Source organism: Quercus suber, unplaced genomic scaffold (genome assembly GCF_002906115.3).
Source record: "Quercus suber isolate HL8 unplaced genomic scaffold, Cork oak 2.0 scaffold_622, whole genome shotgun sequence".
NCBI lineage: Eukaryota > Viridiplantae > Streptophyta > Magnoliopsida > Fagales > Fagaceae > Quercus > Quercus suber.
This window is the reverse complement of record NW_027070065.1, coordinates 37,005-54,818: the sequence shown is the minus strand read 5'-3', so window position 1 is coordinate 54,818 and position 17,814 is coordinate 37,005. Positions and strand designations below refer to the sequence as shown.

Below are 17,814 nucleotides of genomic sequence, written 5' to 3'. Positions count from 1 at the left end.
TTTTTAGTGACGATATTAATGTGATCGCAAATACAATATTATTAACGATGACAAAATCGTCAATAATAGTGACAATTGTCGTCATAAATAACTCAAGAACCCAAGACGAAATGTCGTTGCTACTAGCTCATTAGTAGTGATGAATTTTTTTGTCATCGCTATTAGATTATTATTAACAACAACATTTTTGTTGTTGCTAATATGTCATTACTAGCGACGATGCTTGTTATCGTCATAGATAATAATATATTAGTGACCACAAACATGTCATCACTAAGATTTGCATATTAGCGATGATATTGTTTGTCGTCACTGATGATATGATAAAATATTAGCGACGACAATGTCGTCATTAATAACATTTTACATTTTTTTGAATTTTTCTATAAAATTTACACTTTGAATTTTACATGGGTACCTGATGCAAAATAATAAATCACAACACATCACAAATTTTCAATCACAAATATTCATATAAGCATAATAACTGCTTAATCAATAACTACTAATAAGGGAAAACATACCCAAGTTCAATATCATATACATAATTTAAGTTCCAATCTATTCTCTCAAATACTAATCAAATAATAACATATTCCTCATGAAGATATTTTGCCAAGCTAAAACTTGTTGCAATGAAATTTATCTCCCCTCGACATCATATGTAAGATTGTAACCCAAGGCATGCGACATTTTAACCTGAAATAATGAGCATAAACCAATGTAAATGTCAACTAAAATAGATGACAAAAATACTTACTAAATAGTTTTAACATTCAAGTAAAATTTTAACATTTATATTTTTCAAAAATAGCATAGACGAAAAGATATGAAAGCTTTATGTATTTAACAAAACTTAATCTGCATCAAGACTCATTCTCCAAAAGAAATAAGTCCAAATTAACAATCATAACAAAGAACATATCAAAAGATATTAGGCAAAATATGATAGTATGGTCAGTAACATTTTGATAAAGTAATTTATTCAAAGTCTATACAATGATAAAGATAACTACATAAAAGATTATACTAACTACAACAAAAGTGGACTATGGTGACGAAACATATTCCCACCATATGCAAGAAACATAGTTATCCAGACGAAGCACCTTGAACTTTTTTTGTGGTGGAAGTTTTGCAACTTGGATAGCTTTAATTAGCTTATACAGAAATAGAATAGATTCACAATATATCAATTATGTATACAAGTTGATTCACAAAGCCATTTTCACTATTAGAACTTCTCTACCCCTAAGTTGAATGTTTAAAAGTCAAAATCTACCATTATTGGAGATTCTTCATATGATTTGTTACTTACAGTCCGTTAGTTCTACTATTGCAGTGCCTTGTAGCTAGCTACTAAATAACATGCAAAAAATTTCACTCACTTTTATTTTAAAGAAGCAAAGATTCCGTAAGAACACAACACTTCCCATTATTTTGCTAAATTCATATCTAATAAAATAAGCAATAGAAGTCATCTTCCTTACCATGTTCCGTAATAATAATAATATTATATTAGATTATAAGGACCCACAATATCAAAACTAAAACTATGGTGCCCATGTTCTTTCAAATCCAAATAACAGAATGAACGAATAGCCTACTGTGCTCATGGCTTCAAACCCAAAAACTCACAATATCAAAATTAAGATTAGGAACAAAAAAAAAAAAAAAAAAAAGCTTCTAATCACAGGGTTAGTTCATGCTTTCTTATTCACAATATCAAAATTAAGATTAGGAACAAAAAAAAAAAAAAAAAAAAGCTTCTAATCACAGGGTTAGTTCATGCTTTCTTAACATGAAAGTATAGATCATTGAAAATTAAAAATTATAAAAAAAAAAATCAAAATCTCTAAAATTACCTTTGAGAGAGAACAGCAAAGAGGGAACAACGAAAGTATAGATCCAATTAAACTTTTAGAACTGAAAAGAAAAGCTTTCGTTATAGATGAACATTCAGAATTGAAAAAAAAAAAAAAATCAATCACAATTTTCATTATGAAATTAGGAACCCTAGAACTACACAAGAAAGAGAGAAAATAGAATTAGGGAATGGAGAAGAAGCAAAGAATGACAATGAGAGAGAGAGAGCTTACTGATTTGTGGAGGTTGAGGCGTGAGGAGAGGAGAGAAAGAACGTGGAAAAAAAAATTAGGTATTTGGGTTTGTTTATAGGTTCCAAAAAAGGGGGGGTCTATTTACTTTTTATTTTTTATTTTTTATTTTTTATAATTTGGGTACTTTAAAAAATTTCAATTCGCGCCTAATAATTAAAAACTAGAAGAAGAGCTGAATAAGTAAAAGAAAAATGTTAGGGACACAAAAAATTTCATAATTATTGTCACAGCTTGTCACATGACAAGTTGTGAATGGTGAAGGTTAAATGGTGGGTTCACACCTCTACCACTCATAACTCACTATATGATAAGTTGTGACAAAAATTATAAAATTTTTTGTGTCTTTAACATTGCTCTAGGTAAAAACTAAGAAGTTGTTAACGTGTCTGAGTGGAAAACTTAAAAAGCTAGGTTGGGAGAAGTGAAAAAGTAGTAAAAGTAGGCTGTCATCTTTTGGGTTTTATCACCATCTTTGACTAATTAGTTTTTTTTTTTTTTTTTAATATTTAATACCATTTTGCTAACTAAGGCAAATTCCCAGGAAAAAAATGCAAAACAGTATATTATTGAGAAAAAATTAGGCCCGTGGCACGCATTTAAACTTATTTAGTTAGTTAGACTCTTTTTGAAAATGGACGCATGCCACACGCCTTAAAAATTTTGAAATTTGCACTGTTTGGCAAATTTTGCCCAAATCCCCACGTCCCTACTAACTATCTCATTTACTTATTTTAATTGATATTTTGTGGTTTTGTTTAACTTTTTAATAAAAGTTACAGATCCTTGACTTTATTTTTTTTTAATTTTTTTAACTTATAAACTTGTAAGTGTTGTAACATGTATTTGTAAAGATCCATAATAAAATATACGGCTTCTATCAAATAATTAAATCTATAAATATGAAAGTATATATATACTTTCAAATTCATGAATATATAATTTTTTTTAAATAGCTGTAATTCTGAAATGGTACACCGGTATTGACCAGTATTAAAATATTTTGTTTCTTTGACTAAACCGAAACGGCCATGGATAATGAATTAAACTTGATGAAGAATAAGTAAAAGTGTGATCAGTAAAAGTGTGTTTTCACATGGCCCACTGACACACTTTTATCAATCACAATTCGTCATATAGTAAGTTGTGGTACAAAATTATGCCCATTTATGTGGTCTTAGCATAATTCCAAAATAATATTGAATGTCTAAATGGATAAATTATAAAGAGAGAAGTGGAAGAGTCCTAAAACTTGTGGAGGAGAAACAACTAGAGAAAGAGTTTTTGGATTTCCATCCACAAATTTCTAATTTTTTAATCATTTTTTACTCCCAACGTGTCCATCAATGTATCATTTACCATTTCTTTTTTAATGTTGTCTTGTCTTGTCTCATGGTCTTTTCTTTCACTTCTTTTTTTAATTATATATAACTTATAAGCTCATTGGGTTAGATATAAACTAACTAGTTACTATTATCATTTATAAAGATGCATAACATATTATATGGATTTTTACCAAAAATTAATTTATAAACATTCAAATAATATATATACTATTAGATTCATTAATATTATAATTATATAATTTTTTTTTTTGTTTCAAAATAGTAGTAATTTTGAAACAGTACACCGGTATACATGTTGGAGGAGAAAAAATAAGAAAAAGAAAAACGTATGGATGAAAAAAAGGAAAAATAATATAAAGAATAAGAAATCATAATTGAGAAATGCTACCACGATATTTTCACAATAAATTTTAAGTAATAGATTATTGGTAGCAAATATTGGTAAGTAAAAAATTAATTTTTTGTGGTGGATTCAAATTAAAACTAGTAATAATTTTTTTTAATAATTTGTGACTCTTTTTTTAAAAAAAAACTTCAAATACGGTACACCAAAATACATCTAAAAACAAGAGAGAGAAGCTGACAAAAAATTCTTATCAATGAGCAACAAGGGGGATTTGAACACACGAGCAAAGTTAATGCACCTAGGAACTCACCACTACACTATTGCACGACATGTTTGATTTATATGGAAACAAAATTAATTTATTCTCAATCTAGTATGTATTTCAAGTTTTCAAAGACAATAAAAACACATTTTTATTATGAGAAGTGCTACATAAAGAAACTAAATTAATTTATTCTAAACTTAGTATGTATTTCAAGTTTTCAAAGACAAAAAAAATAAAAAATAAAAAAAAATAAAACGCGCACACACACACACACACACATACATTTTTTTATGAGAAGTGTTACATTCACGACATTTTCACAACAAATCATAAGTGGTTAGTTGTTATTGGTTCAAATTTGAACCTAACATTAACATTACTTTTTTGCCCCAACAATAATAATCAGTAACAACCTACCACTTAGAATTTGTTGTAAAAATATTGGTGAAATTTGAGAACAATTGGATAGTCAGATTAAGAGAACATTGTCATAAAGGTACACAACACGCATCCATCACGCACAATCCTTATATTTGAAATCTAACTGTTAGATTCAAAGAGTGTAATGAAAGGTTAATTCTAGTAAATTATGGTCACAATCAAATGGTTGGATTTAGAAAAAGGTGCGGTCAAAGTTTAGTTAAAGTTGGTCAAATCCGGTCAAACTTAATAGATGGTCCCGAGACCACTAGACTTTGTGAAATTCATATTCGAATCTTGATCATCGGAATTGAAAAGTATGGTGACATATTGGTGTTTGTGAAATTTGAGAATAATTGGATGATTAGATTGAGTAAACATAGCCATAAAGGTACATAACATGTGTCCATCACGTGCCATCCTTATATTTGAATTCCAACCATTGGATTCGAAGAGTGTAACGAAAGGATAATTCTAGTAAATTATGGTCACAATCGAATGGTTGGATTTGGAGAAAAGTGTGGTCAAAGTTTAGTTAAAGTTGGTCAAACCCAGTCAAACTTAATAAATGGTCCCGAGACCATTATACTTTGTAAAATTCATATTCGAATCTTAATCATTGGGATTGAAAAGTATGGTGACATATTGGTGTTGGTGAAATTTGAGAACAATTGGATGGTCAGATTGAGAGAACATTGCCATAAAGTTACACAACACACATCCATCACGCGCTATACTTAGATCTGAAATCTAACCGTTGGATTCAAAGAGTGTAATGAACGGTTAATTCTAGTAAATTATGGTCACAATCAAATGGTTGGATTTAAAGAAAGGTGCGGTCAAAGTTTAGCTAAAGTTGGTTAAACTCGGTCAAACTTAATAGATGGTCTCGAGACCACTAGACTTTGTGAAATTCATATTTGAATCTTGATCATTGAGATTGAAAAGTATGGTGACATATTGGTGTTGGTGAAATTTGAGAACAATTGGATGATTTGATTAAGTAAACATAGCCATAAAGGTACATAACATATGTCCATCACGTGCCATCTTTTTATTTGAATTCTAACCATTGGATTCGAAGAGTGTAATGAAAGGATAATTCTAATAAATTATGGTCATAATTAAACGAATGGATCTACAGAAAGGCGCAGCCAAAGTTTAGTTAAAGTTGATCAAACACGATTAAACTTAATAGATGGTTTTCTGACCACTGGACTTGGTGAAATTCATATTCAAATCTTGATTATTGAGATTAAAAAGTATGATGACGTATGGGTGTTGGTGAAATTTAAGACCAATTGGACTGTCAGCTTGAGAGAACATAACCATACAGATACACAACACATGTCCATCTCACACCATACTTAAATTTAAAATCTAACTGTTGGATTTGAAGAGTGTAATGAAATGTTAATTCTAGTAAATTATGGTCACAATCAAACTATTAGAATTAGAGAAAGGCACAGTCAAAGTTGGTCAAACCCAGTCAAACTTAATAGATGGTCTCGAGACCACTAGACTTTGTGAAATTAGGTTTAGTGGGAAGGTTTTCAATGGATTATTTGGTATTGGAGTAGTTTTTAGAAAATGTTAATAAAGAAATAATTTTGAAATATGATGAACATCATGTTAACATTGACTTAGATAAAGTTGATTAGGCAAAATGATGAAAAATTTTATTATTTTCGCTCATATATTATCACTTCTAATTTTAATTAATTTGAATTTGTATATTATAAATATATTTTAATTTGATTTATTTACGACTTTTGGTAAATATTATTACATAATTGACGATTGAATTGATTTTTAGTTGAATATATTATGAATTTGTAATGAATATACCTTTTATATATTTATAATAAATTTATTAGTTTGGTAAATATTGACTAATACGTTTCTTATGACACATGATATAGAAAAATAAAAAATTGATTCACGATACGATTCACATTTTGATAACTATGAGAATTAGTTAGTATTTTGAGTAGAATCAGAACTTTGTCAATTTTTATTATTTTATTGATTTCAAGTTTCAAATGGGTAAAATTATGATTTGAGAGTATTTTGAAGCAGCAAGCCCTTCGTTGTCTCATTTTCTTCTTCTTCTTCTTCTTTTATTTTATTTTATTTTATTTTATTTTATTTTATTAACGGATTTGAAAATTTTAAGTTACTTTGGAGATTTCAAGTTTATTTTGGTCATTATATAAGTTTGGGGGTATTTTGGTCATTTTGATGAGGTTAATAGTATTTTAATCATTTCAAATATTTTAAAGGAATTTATGTCATTTTAAATATTTTAAGAGGCATTTGGAGGATTTCATAATTAAAAAAAAAAATCATATTATATCAAAATTGTTTTAGCCACATATTAGTGACGACAATCTTTGTATTCATTAAAAGATCCCTTATAGCGACGACCTAATTCGTTGCTAATATATAATCTGCTTCCCTCCAATAATTGCCACCACTTTTTGAGAGTGAAAATTTTACCCTCCATTATATTTAGGTAGATATATTTGCGACGACATGTTGTGTCATCACTAATAGCCTTCTAATAGCGACCACTAATGTGTCATTGCTGATAAAAAAGCATATATATAATATACTTGCTATATATTTTTGGCCACATACCTATGACGAAACATAAGGTCATCACTAAAGATGATTACTAGCGACATTAGATGTCATCGTTATAATAAACCTTATTTTAGCAACGTAAATGTCGCCGCAACAAAATTTATTGTCATTGCTAAAAGTTTCCCTACATTTTCCAAAAGTAAATAAAATTCCCTCCATGGCATTAGTGACGACTTATTAGTGACTACCTTAGTGTTGTCGCTACAATACGTTTATTAGCGATGACCATTTATTATCGTCACTAATGTATACCTAATAGTGATAACTTTTTGGTCGTTGCTAAAACATTGGTCGTAAAAGATCAAAATCTTGTAGTAAGGAGTTGTCATTTGTGTTGGAACTTATCAAGCATTTAGTTGTAAACATTTATTTCATATTCAATGTATTCACCTATCAATTTCAATAAGAAATCAGAAGAAGTCGGAGAGTTTTTATTTAGAAATTTTTTTTCAAGTGTCATTGCCTTGGAGTTGAGTGATTCCTCCTAACAATTAAGTGTGTGACTTGGTAACATTGAGTGACATTTGCTAGGACCGCTACCCCAAGTTGAGTGGCATCTCAGAACTATTCATCTTATCACTTGGCTAAATCTTTGGAGCGTAATTTTTAAATCTCAAAAGTTTATTTTTAACTCCCTAATTTAAGAACAATATATTATAACCACTTACCATCTAAATTAGAGTCCAAATTGGACAAGCAAATTACAAAACCTCTAATTATTTATGATTCACATTGTAAATACTAATACAGTATAAGGTGGATAATTGTCAGCCAAACTGTTAATTTTGATAATAAATCATAAATAAATAAAAAAATACATTTCAAAAACGTAAAGTGCTCAGATTTTAACGTAATAATTTAGTGATTTTCATAAAAATGTGTTCTTGATGTCACAATTATATAATAAACTCTATAATTTGATGGTGTTATCAAGTTATACTTTAAACTTTTGTTGTACAATTGAATACTATTTGGTTTTAAAATGTTATAATTTAATTATTTTGTAGGTTGCACAAAACCAATGTAATTTGTAATATCTGAGATTTATGAAATTACTAAAAATGATTTCATAAGAATTTTACATGAGAATTATAAGTGCAATACAACTTATTCATATGTAAAAAGATCCTAACAAATAAAGAGTATATATATATATATATAATGTATGTGCTTGTAATATCTGTGTCTTCATATTTATCTTAATTATAAATCCTCGTCCAAAATCATTAATTGCAGGCAGCCCCTAATTTTAGATATAATAGAATAATAAGAAAATACGTATAATAATCTTGATTAGTATATAAAAGATTCATAACTAATTCTTCTGTTTTGGAGCTAAATTTTTGTTTTTGTTGTAAATATGAGTGATTATTTAACTTTTAGAGCTCTTTTTAGGGTATGTAAGTGGATATTGGATGTGCTTTCTACAACACTAACTATATAATAATAATAATATTCGTACATGACCATATAATTCATAATTAAATTAAAGGAGCATTATAATCCGAATATTCCTCTACATTTGGGAATGATTACAAATTTTCAAAGTGCATTCAATAAAAAGGGGAAATTACACTTTGCTATCTTAAACTATACTTTATGTTACACTTTACACCCTAAACTTTTCTAATACACTTTTTGCATTCTAAACTATGACACTTGTTACACTTTGCACCCTAATGTGAAGTTTGCTATTAACTTTGATAGAAAAATTATGACACCATGTAAAAAGACCTAATTGCCCATCTTCTCAATGTTTTAAAAACAATAGATAAATTAGATTTTACCATCTTAATTATACTTCTTATTACGCTTTGCACTCTAAACTTTGAATTTTCATCCAAGTTAACAGTAAACTTAACGGCATGGTGCAAAGTATATTAGGAGTCATAGTTTAGGGTGCAAAACATGTATTCGAAAATTTTAGGGTGCAAAATGTAACATGAGATATAGTTTAGGATGGTAAAGTGTAATTTTTCCCAATAAAAAAGAATATATTAGGTCCTCCTGCATTAGATAACAAAAAATAAATAAATAAATAAATAAAAACCTCTTTAACAGACTCATGTGCAATTGCACAAAAAGTGCTGATCAATTACAATAAAGCTCAACCTTAACCACTCAATCCATATATCCATACCAATTTTCAATAAGCCAAATATACTTCTTGACTGGAATAACCAAAAATATTTTTAAGACACACACAGGGATAGGAGATAAAGTCTTAAAGAAACTTACAATGGTATATATTCAAAAGGCCCTAATTCTTAGATATACAACACAGGCTTTAAAATTTTTTAACGCACACTCATTTTTCAATGTGAGATTAACCCATTCATTTCTTTAAGACTTTCTCCCTGCTGCCAGAACCTAAGCGAAACATGTAGGCATAGGCTTAGCCTATTATATTCAATTGTGAAAGTTATACAAAGAAGTTGACCTCCATTTCTATTATATGAATTCACATTAAATGTGTTAAAAAAGTTAGTTTTTCGCAATTTAAAAAGCAATTTTATCTATTTTAACACTTCACATTATAATACATCCAATATCAAATACTCTATTCTTTTACCACTTTATTTATATATATTTTTTTATTTATTCTTTCTTTTACCACTCAAGTCTCTCTATCTCTAACTTCCATTTAAATAATATTTGTTTTACCATCTAGCTACAGTAAAGTGTCATCTTTAGTACTTTACTACAGCTAGGTGTTAAAAAATTTAACTTTTGGAACCTTTGATGTAATGGGATTTCTTAGTGTTTTTTGAGCTAAAATAGCTTTAAAAAACTATTTTAACACCTATGATGTAAATACTTTTATAAAATAGTTTTTTTATTGTACTTTTATAAATTATGCACCATGTTACACTTTGCATCCTAAACTACTCTAATGCACACTTTGGACCCTAAACTATCAGATTTATCATACTTTGCCCACTGATGTTACTTTCTCTATTATGTTTAACGGAATCTACTGCATGTGACAAATACAGGCATCTTACTTAGGTATAACAAATTTAAAAGACTGAAACACCCTTTTTAAAAATCAATTAAAACAAAACCCAATTTGTTTTCCACATCTCCCTCCATGTCTCATGTGCGTGCCAACCTTCCTTAAATTCAAATTCTTGTAAACCCTAAATCCCTAATTTGAAAATTGCTATGTTTCATTTTTGCTGCATTCCCCCACCCCCCCCCCCCTATTTTAAGGATAAATGGGTAAAAAAAAAAAAAAAATGATTTCAACTATTTCTATGGCTCTTAATATTAAGATGCATGTGGAGCCACAATTTATGGATATTTTTTTTTTGGTAGATATATAGTTCACTAATGGCTCTTAATGTTAAGATGCTCTGAATATTAAGATGCTCATGCTGGCGTTGATGTGGAGATTAGATTGATTAGTAGGCGAGTTACAGTTTGAGTAATGCTACAATAATAATTTTCACAATAATTGAGTTGGCAAGTATTGATAAGTCTCATTTTGATTTTTTTGAGAATTTTTTTTTAATATCATTTTGATTAATTATTAATATCATTATATTATCTACCATTAATAATATTGCCATCTTGATAGCTGAGAAATATTTCCTAAAAATTTTTGTCCCTTTAGAGTCATTGGTTATAGTCTAATGCTTTTGTTTTTACCATTATTGATTATACCAGTAGATTTGTTGAAATTTGGGACTAATGGTTCTATCAATAAACAGAGAGCATAAATATCTAGTTTATAGTGAGGCAAACAGTTTTGAGGCTTAATGATAGCTCAAACAGTAACCAAAAGTCAAGAACAATGACTAAGAAATGTTGGAGGGGTTAATATAGAGAAATAGGGCAGCCAGAATTAGGAGAACCATATGACTACTTGTTTGAAGTAAGCTTGACGTTTTTTATGTTCAAAATTGTGTCAATAAAGCAAAAAATTGAGACAATGTAAGCTTGACAGTATTGTAATTTAGGGTCTGTTTAGATATTGCTTATTACTGAAAACTAAAAGCTTATTGCTGAAAACACTATAGCAAAATAATTTTTAAACTATGAACAATGCCTGTGGGACCCAGTTTTAAAGTTATTGCAGTAGGTGTGCGCGTTTTGCATTTTTTTTCTTGGGCCCCATGCATTGTTCACGGGCTAGCAAGTACGGAAAAATGTAGATTGAAAGGGGTGTAGGAAGATTATGGGAGTTGGTTGAGAATGTAAGCAGCTAATAATACATAGAATATTACTGGAAGATGTGGAATAGAATAGGAAACTATATACAACAAACTCACTGATATTATTAGATTGAAAAGGGTTGTTATATATGACATAGGAATTTTACATGAGGAGGAAGGGAGGAGGTCAGAAACTCTAAGGCTCTATATCCTTCCTTCATACACTGATCTTCTATTTATAGAACCCAGAACTCAAACTAAAATTTAACATATTTTACAAACAGTTCTTTTGCCGATGATACAGTAGAATGCATGGGCTTGGTAATGGACAAGTCTCCTTCAAAGTACCATAATGTCTTCTAGTAGGATTTGTTGGTGATGATAAAAGCTTTTGTTATTAGTGGGAATGATAAAAGCTGCTGCCATATGTAGGAATAAATGTTGACGACAAATAAGGATGAAATCTTCTTCTTCTTCTTCTTCTTCTTCTTCTTCTTCTTCTTTTATTTTTTTATTTTTTAAGTGTTGAACACTATTAGTCCCATCCATCTATTCCTTGGAACCAATCATCATCAATATCCAGATTTGGGTCATGATTGCCATAATAAGGGTCATTGTTTATAAAATGGTGGCCAACTAGAAAGGGATTGGGTAGCTCCCAAGCATCAACATGTGGTAATTGCTAGTGATAGACTTTTGGAGTACTTGGGCTTGATTCATTCAAATTTTCAATTCCTATGTTGAGAGTTTATGTCCACTGGAGTGCTTTCTGGCAACATGACCAAGAGGGGTCCACATGCACATGGATAGAATTATTTGGATTGGTGAGCCAATGGACTTCTGGCGGGTGGAAAATTCCTTCTACTTGAACATCATTTTTTGAATTAAACTTGACAATCATGGATCCTACAGTAATTCTATGTCCAAATATTGGATAAACTACAGTGGCATATTGTTTCCAATCTCCATTATAAGCATCATTTTTTAGGTTTCAAACTAGAATTTTTCAAAATATCTATTATTGTTTGAAAAAAGGAGCTTGTAAAATCTTGGTTCAAAATGAATGCACAAATAATACTCATTAAGCAAATACCACATGTAAAGATAATGGAAAACAGTCCAATTAGATATCCAAAAGGCAAAAGGTGTTTTTCGTGGCTGGTTAGGGTCAAGATAGATGGCAAGAAAATGGTTGTAATGTTGTTTAAGGTAATCTTGGAGAATATGATGATTCTTTTGGATCTGATTTCAAGGGTTAGGTTTTTTATGGGGTCTTTTATCTGAGGGAACGCTTTCTATCATATCAGTTATGGAATATGAATGTGAGGATGAGGATGGGTCTGTGATAGGGGAAACTGACATATCTTTGACTGTGGATGCAATTATTGCAAACTTTTGTTCTACTTTCTTGATTTTCTTCTTTAAATCGTTGGTAAGGGATTCAAATGATGAAAATGTCTGTGTGACTGCTTCTGACAATTTTTGATAGTTGTCAAGAATCTTTAAAAGAGCTTGGTTTTGGGCAACAGCATTTTCCGCTTGCCAATTTAAAGCTACCTCTGTTGACAAAACTTGTTTTCGGGTTCCATCTAAATTGGTTCCAACAGGAGGTTTGATTTTCCAAACATGTCTTGTGTTGGCTTGAGGGTGGTCAAAATTTTCTAGTGAAGGAAAATCTTGATCATAAGAGGATGAGCGTGTAACAGGGTAAAAGTTTTTGTGCTTGGGTTTGTGTGAAAGGAGTAGGATGATATCTACATAATTGGGGAAGGACATTCTGGTAGTATGGAATCAATGGAGGTTTAGGGTCATGGTTAGTATCTTGTTTAGGCTTGGGTTCTTTGCATGGAGGTGGAGAAGACTGAGGTTTCTATTTTCTAGTTCTGGGATAAAAGACAAAATAGTCAAATTTTCCAGAAGGTTCTCCCAAGAGATCTACTTCAAGATCACCAACTTCATACCTTTCTTTCAAGTTTTGCTAGAGTGATTTTTTTCTTTCTTCTTCTTGGTTGATCATCATCATCAAATGATTCTTCTTTGCATTCATCACAATCACAAATATCCTACCATATATGGCCAGAGGATGATTTTCCTTCATAACAAGGTTTTCCATCTTCACAAAATGCTTTAATTACAAGACCTTTTTTAGCAACATATGGTATGAGCTGCAACATTGCCATCTGGGTTAGAAAGACTGCTACATCCTTCTTTTCTGGTGGAGCCTTCATAAATCTTGTCTCTACTTCTCCATTTTCTTTCCTAATAAAGAAAGGATTTTTGGACTGGATCAACTGGACTGCTTGGTGAAGTGACTAGTACTTCTTGATCCATGATTCTGGGAAAAGGGAAATCATCTGGTCCCTTTTAAGCTGCCTAGGACAAATGTACGCATTGGAGTTAATCCTGGGTCAACTTGAATAAGCAATGCATCATCAGTTTGAGCCATTTTTGGAACTGCCACATCAAAGGTGTTAGGACATATATGGATATTGTTAAAGACATATATTATGTAAATTGGCTAATCCTTTGACAAGATGCACTTCACTTGTAATTGGGTAGATCTAGGATGGATTTATCACTTTAAGGAACAAGAGTTCAAGTTTAGTATTAAAGCTATGCAAATTTGTTCAAAAAACAAGTGAAGAAGTGCTATTCATTAAAGCTTGATAGATATCTCGACAGATCCATATCCATTGAGGTTTAATGCTGATGCTCGATAGTAGCTTGACAGAAGCTGTATCTATTGAGAATTACGAAATTCAGATTTTCTGATCTGATTTCATGCATATCCATTTGTATGTTTGTAGGGTTTCTTTTCTCATAACCCTAGACATATATAAGGATTATTTTAAGGCCCGTCAAAGGTGATGCAAAGTGATGCAACTCAATGCAAATTGATTGTGCATTCAAATTGTCACCGGAGATAGAATTTGCCCTAGTTCATCATATTCCTTGTAGAAATTGTTGCATCTTTGTGCCAAAGGTTTTGTAACTAAGGAGCTTTTTGATCTTCATCGTTGGATGAACTGAAGAACTTCGTAGCCAACATCTTCCTTAAGTTGGTGTGTTAGTCACGTACTTGGTTTTGTGCATCAATTGGTTAGTCATATACTGGGAGTTGTGCATTGAAATGAGAGATTGCCACTAAATTACAAGTCCAATTGGGTATTAAGATAAGGGTTCAACTGTAGGTTGGTATTAAGTACTAGGATTCTTTTTACTTGTAACCGCTTGTTTTGATAATTGTGGATTCTTGGGAGTAGTGACTTTAAATTCACCCGGTGGGGTTTTGCCTTGGTGGTTTTCCCCATTCGTAAACAAATCACTTATGTCAAATTTATTTTCTGTTGCATTTAACTTAATTGGTGATTTGTTTGTGCTACCATGCTTATTGCATGTAATTGAATTTAATTAATTTCACTTGGCTAAATTAATTGATTAAGTTACCAAAGGGATCAATACATTCTTGGCCTATCAAGTGTTATCAAAACGAGCACACTCTAATTAGGGTTAATCTTTGTTGTGTGATCCATTGACCCCTGTTTGTCATGGACAGAGGACAATCTCTAATTATACCTCCTTTATATGATGGCACTAACTATGCATATTAGAAAGTACGCATGAGAGCTTTCTTGTAGTCTTTAGATGAGAAAGTGTGGCAAGTTGTGGAGATTGGCTGGACTAGGCCAAAGGAAGTGCTGGCTGATTGGGATGATGCCAAGATCAAAGTGACAAACTTCAACAGCAAAGCATTGAATGTTTTATTTAATGCGGCCACAAATGAGGAGTTCAAGAAGATATCCTACCAAAATTGCTAAGGAAGTATGGACTATCCTCCAGACAACCTATAAAGGGACTAAGGCTGTCAAGGATTCAATACTTCAGAGGCTTACTACGAGCTTTGAAGAGATTAAGATGGAGGATGATGAGTTGTTTGACGAGTTCTATGCCAAGTAAAAGGACATAGTTAACTCTGCCTTTAACCTTAGGGAAATCATTTCCAAACCTAAGGTTGTAAGAAAGGTACTTAGATCTCTACCTGGGAGATTCCATGTCAAGATCACTGCTATTGATGAATCAAAAGATATTGACAAAATTACTTTGATAGAGTTGGTTGGCAACTTGCAAACCTATGAATTGGGTTTGACTAGGATTGGGAAATCGAGCAAGGGAAATTGGCCAAAAATAGTGATACCGATGAGTCTTCTGATGATGAAGATTCCAAGATGAAATCCTACATTACTAGGCAGTTCAAGAAGTTCATGAAGAATGCCAATGTGAAAGGATTTGATAAGGGCCATAAGCAATCCAGTTCATCTCAGTTCAAGAGCCAAAACAGAGGAAAAAATGATGCTAAGGATGACGGTCAATACATTTTTCCCTCTAGACCAAAGTGTTTCGGATGTCAAGGTTTTGGACATATGAAACAAGAATGTCCAACATATCTCAAGACAATTGGAAAAGCAAGGCCCTTGTTGCTACCTTGAATGAAACCGAACCTAAGGATGATTCCAATGACAATGATGATGAGGAAATCTTGAATGCTTTCACTACCACAGTGAATCCCACTAAGGGGATTGTTGAAGAGGTAGATGAAGAAGAGGACTTGGTAAAGTCTAAGTTTGAGAAAATGGATGAACAAGATGGCATCCATACAGCCTACACTAAGTTGTATAAGCTTTCCAAGAAGCATGAGAAACTTTACAGGCTGGCCACCAAGAAGTTGAGTGATATAGAGCTAGATCGAGAGAAGCTTTCTACCAAGGTTGATGAAACTAATCAAACCACTGGAGCTTTATGATTCGAGAACAACTTCCTTGCTGAAAAGACAAAGAACCTTGAAGCAGAAATGTTACAGGTTAGAGCTCAATTGGAGAGGACTTCTTATGCAAAGCTCGATGAGATGCTTAGCTTTCAAAAATCTACTTCTGATGAAACCAGTTTGGGGTATGATTTCTTTTCTCCTAATATTACTTCTTCTAGTACTACTGCATTTGCCTCACCTGCTAATAATGTTAATTCTGAGAACAATGAATGTAAAACAAATATAGCTAGTGAGAACGTAGACAAAGGCAAATCTATTTTAGGTGCACCCCTAAGCTTGAAAAGAAAGAGACTAGATACCCTAGGACTAAGAAGGTTAACAACAAACAGTCTCAACCAAAGAAGCCACATCTCTGTCATCACTGTGGAGCTTCAGAACATACTAGTCCAAATTGCTACAAGTGGTTAGCCACTCAACAAAACAATGGTATGATCTCGTCCGAAAACCATAATCAATTTCCATCCTCTTTTACTCCTTTTGGAGATCTTCTTAAGGCCCTCATGTTCCTTTCGAATTTGAATGGTTTCAACTCTTCTCCCTCACCATTGGATCAACAGTTCACTCAAAGGAAAGATTCTTCCAAGGTGCAGAAGGAAAAAAGGCTCAAAGTGATTTAGTCACTTTTTCTCTTTCTCCCCCCCCCCCCCTTTCTTTTGGTTTATGCATTACTTGTTTGTTTTGCTTTCTTTTTTTTTTGAGTCAGTCTAGTTTTATGTTATGTTTTGTTTAACATGTTTTTGTTTGTTTGTTTTTAGTTTTGCTTTATTTTATTATTTCATTAAAAAAAATTGAAAAAATCAGAAAAATACAAAAACAGTGTGTTATGTGTACTTTGGTACTTGTGTACCTTAGATGGCCATTGAAACAAAGTTTTCTAAAATTGGTATCTTTTGTAGCTTAGATGAGCATCTCAATGCACAATTAAGCAAGTGAGTTTTGTGGCTCGTGTTTGTGATGAGTACAATTAAGTAATCTTTTGTACTTAACACTCATATCACTCTTTTTGATAGGAATGACTAAAAAATTCTAAGAGAAAAGCATAAATAAACATCTCACCACTAAAGCCTGCCAATCATGTATAACANTACTTCCCCCTTCTTTTTTTTTTTTTTTTTTTGTGTTCTTGGTTGTGATTTTGTGTCTTCTCTCTCTCTCTCTCTCTCTCTCTCTCTCTCTCTCTCTCTCTCTCTCTCTCTCTCTCTTGGATAGACTGCGCATGGCACCTAAGCGCAAATCTACTTCAACTTGAAACCCTTTTCGTTCGGGGTCATCTTCTTCTTTTGATCCTCCCGTTCCCCTTTTTCATGTTCAGTTCCGTGATGAGAAGGCCTATCAGGACTTCTCGGAGAACTTTTCTAAACGTAGCGTTCATTTGGAGCACCATGTGATTCTATTGGATTTTTCCAATACTCCTCTTCTTGATGTCATTCATACTCAGGGATGGGAATCTCTTTATGAGATACCTTGAGGTATCCCACCGTGTTCATATATGAGTTTTACTCCAACATGCACGGTATCGATACCTCTGTGCCTCTTTTTGTCACTACATTCAGAGGTATACATATCGTAGTCACTCTGAATCTTATATCTGAGATACTATATGTCCCGAGGGTATCGCATCTTGATTGCCCCGACTATCAGCGTTTGAGGACTGTGTCCAAAGACGAGCTTCTGTCTCACTTCTGTGAGACG

The 17,814-nt window shown here is 31.8% G+C and overlaps 1 long non-coding RNA gene across 1 annotated transcript; it reads right to left on the bottom strand.

Moving 5' to 3' along the window:
* Positions 1-451: 451 nt before the first annotated feature.
* Positions 452-2,174, bottom strand: LOC136064091 (uncharacterized). The gene is made up of 3 exons (XR_010625740.1): positions 2,100-2,174; positions 1,866-1,926; positions 452-699 (listed from the first exon to the last, which is right to left on the bottom strand). It is a non-coding gene; the product is annotated as an uncharacterized LOC136064091 (long non-coding RNA).
* Between the last annotated feature and the right edge of the window lie 15,640 nt (positions 2,175-17,814).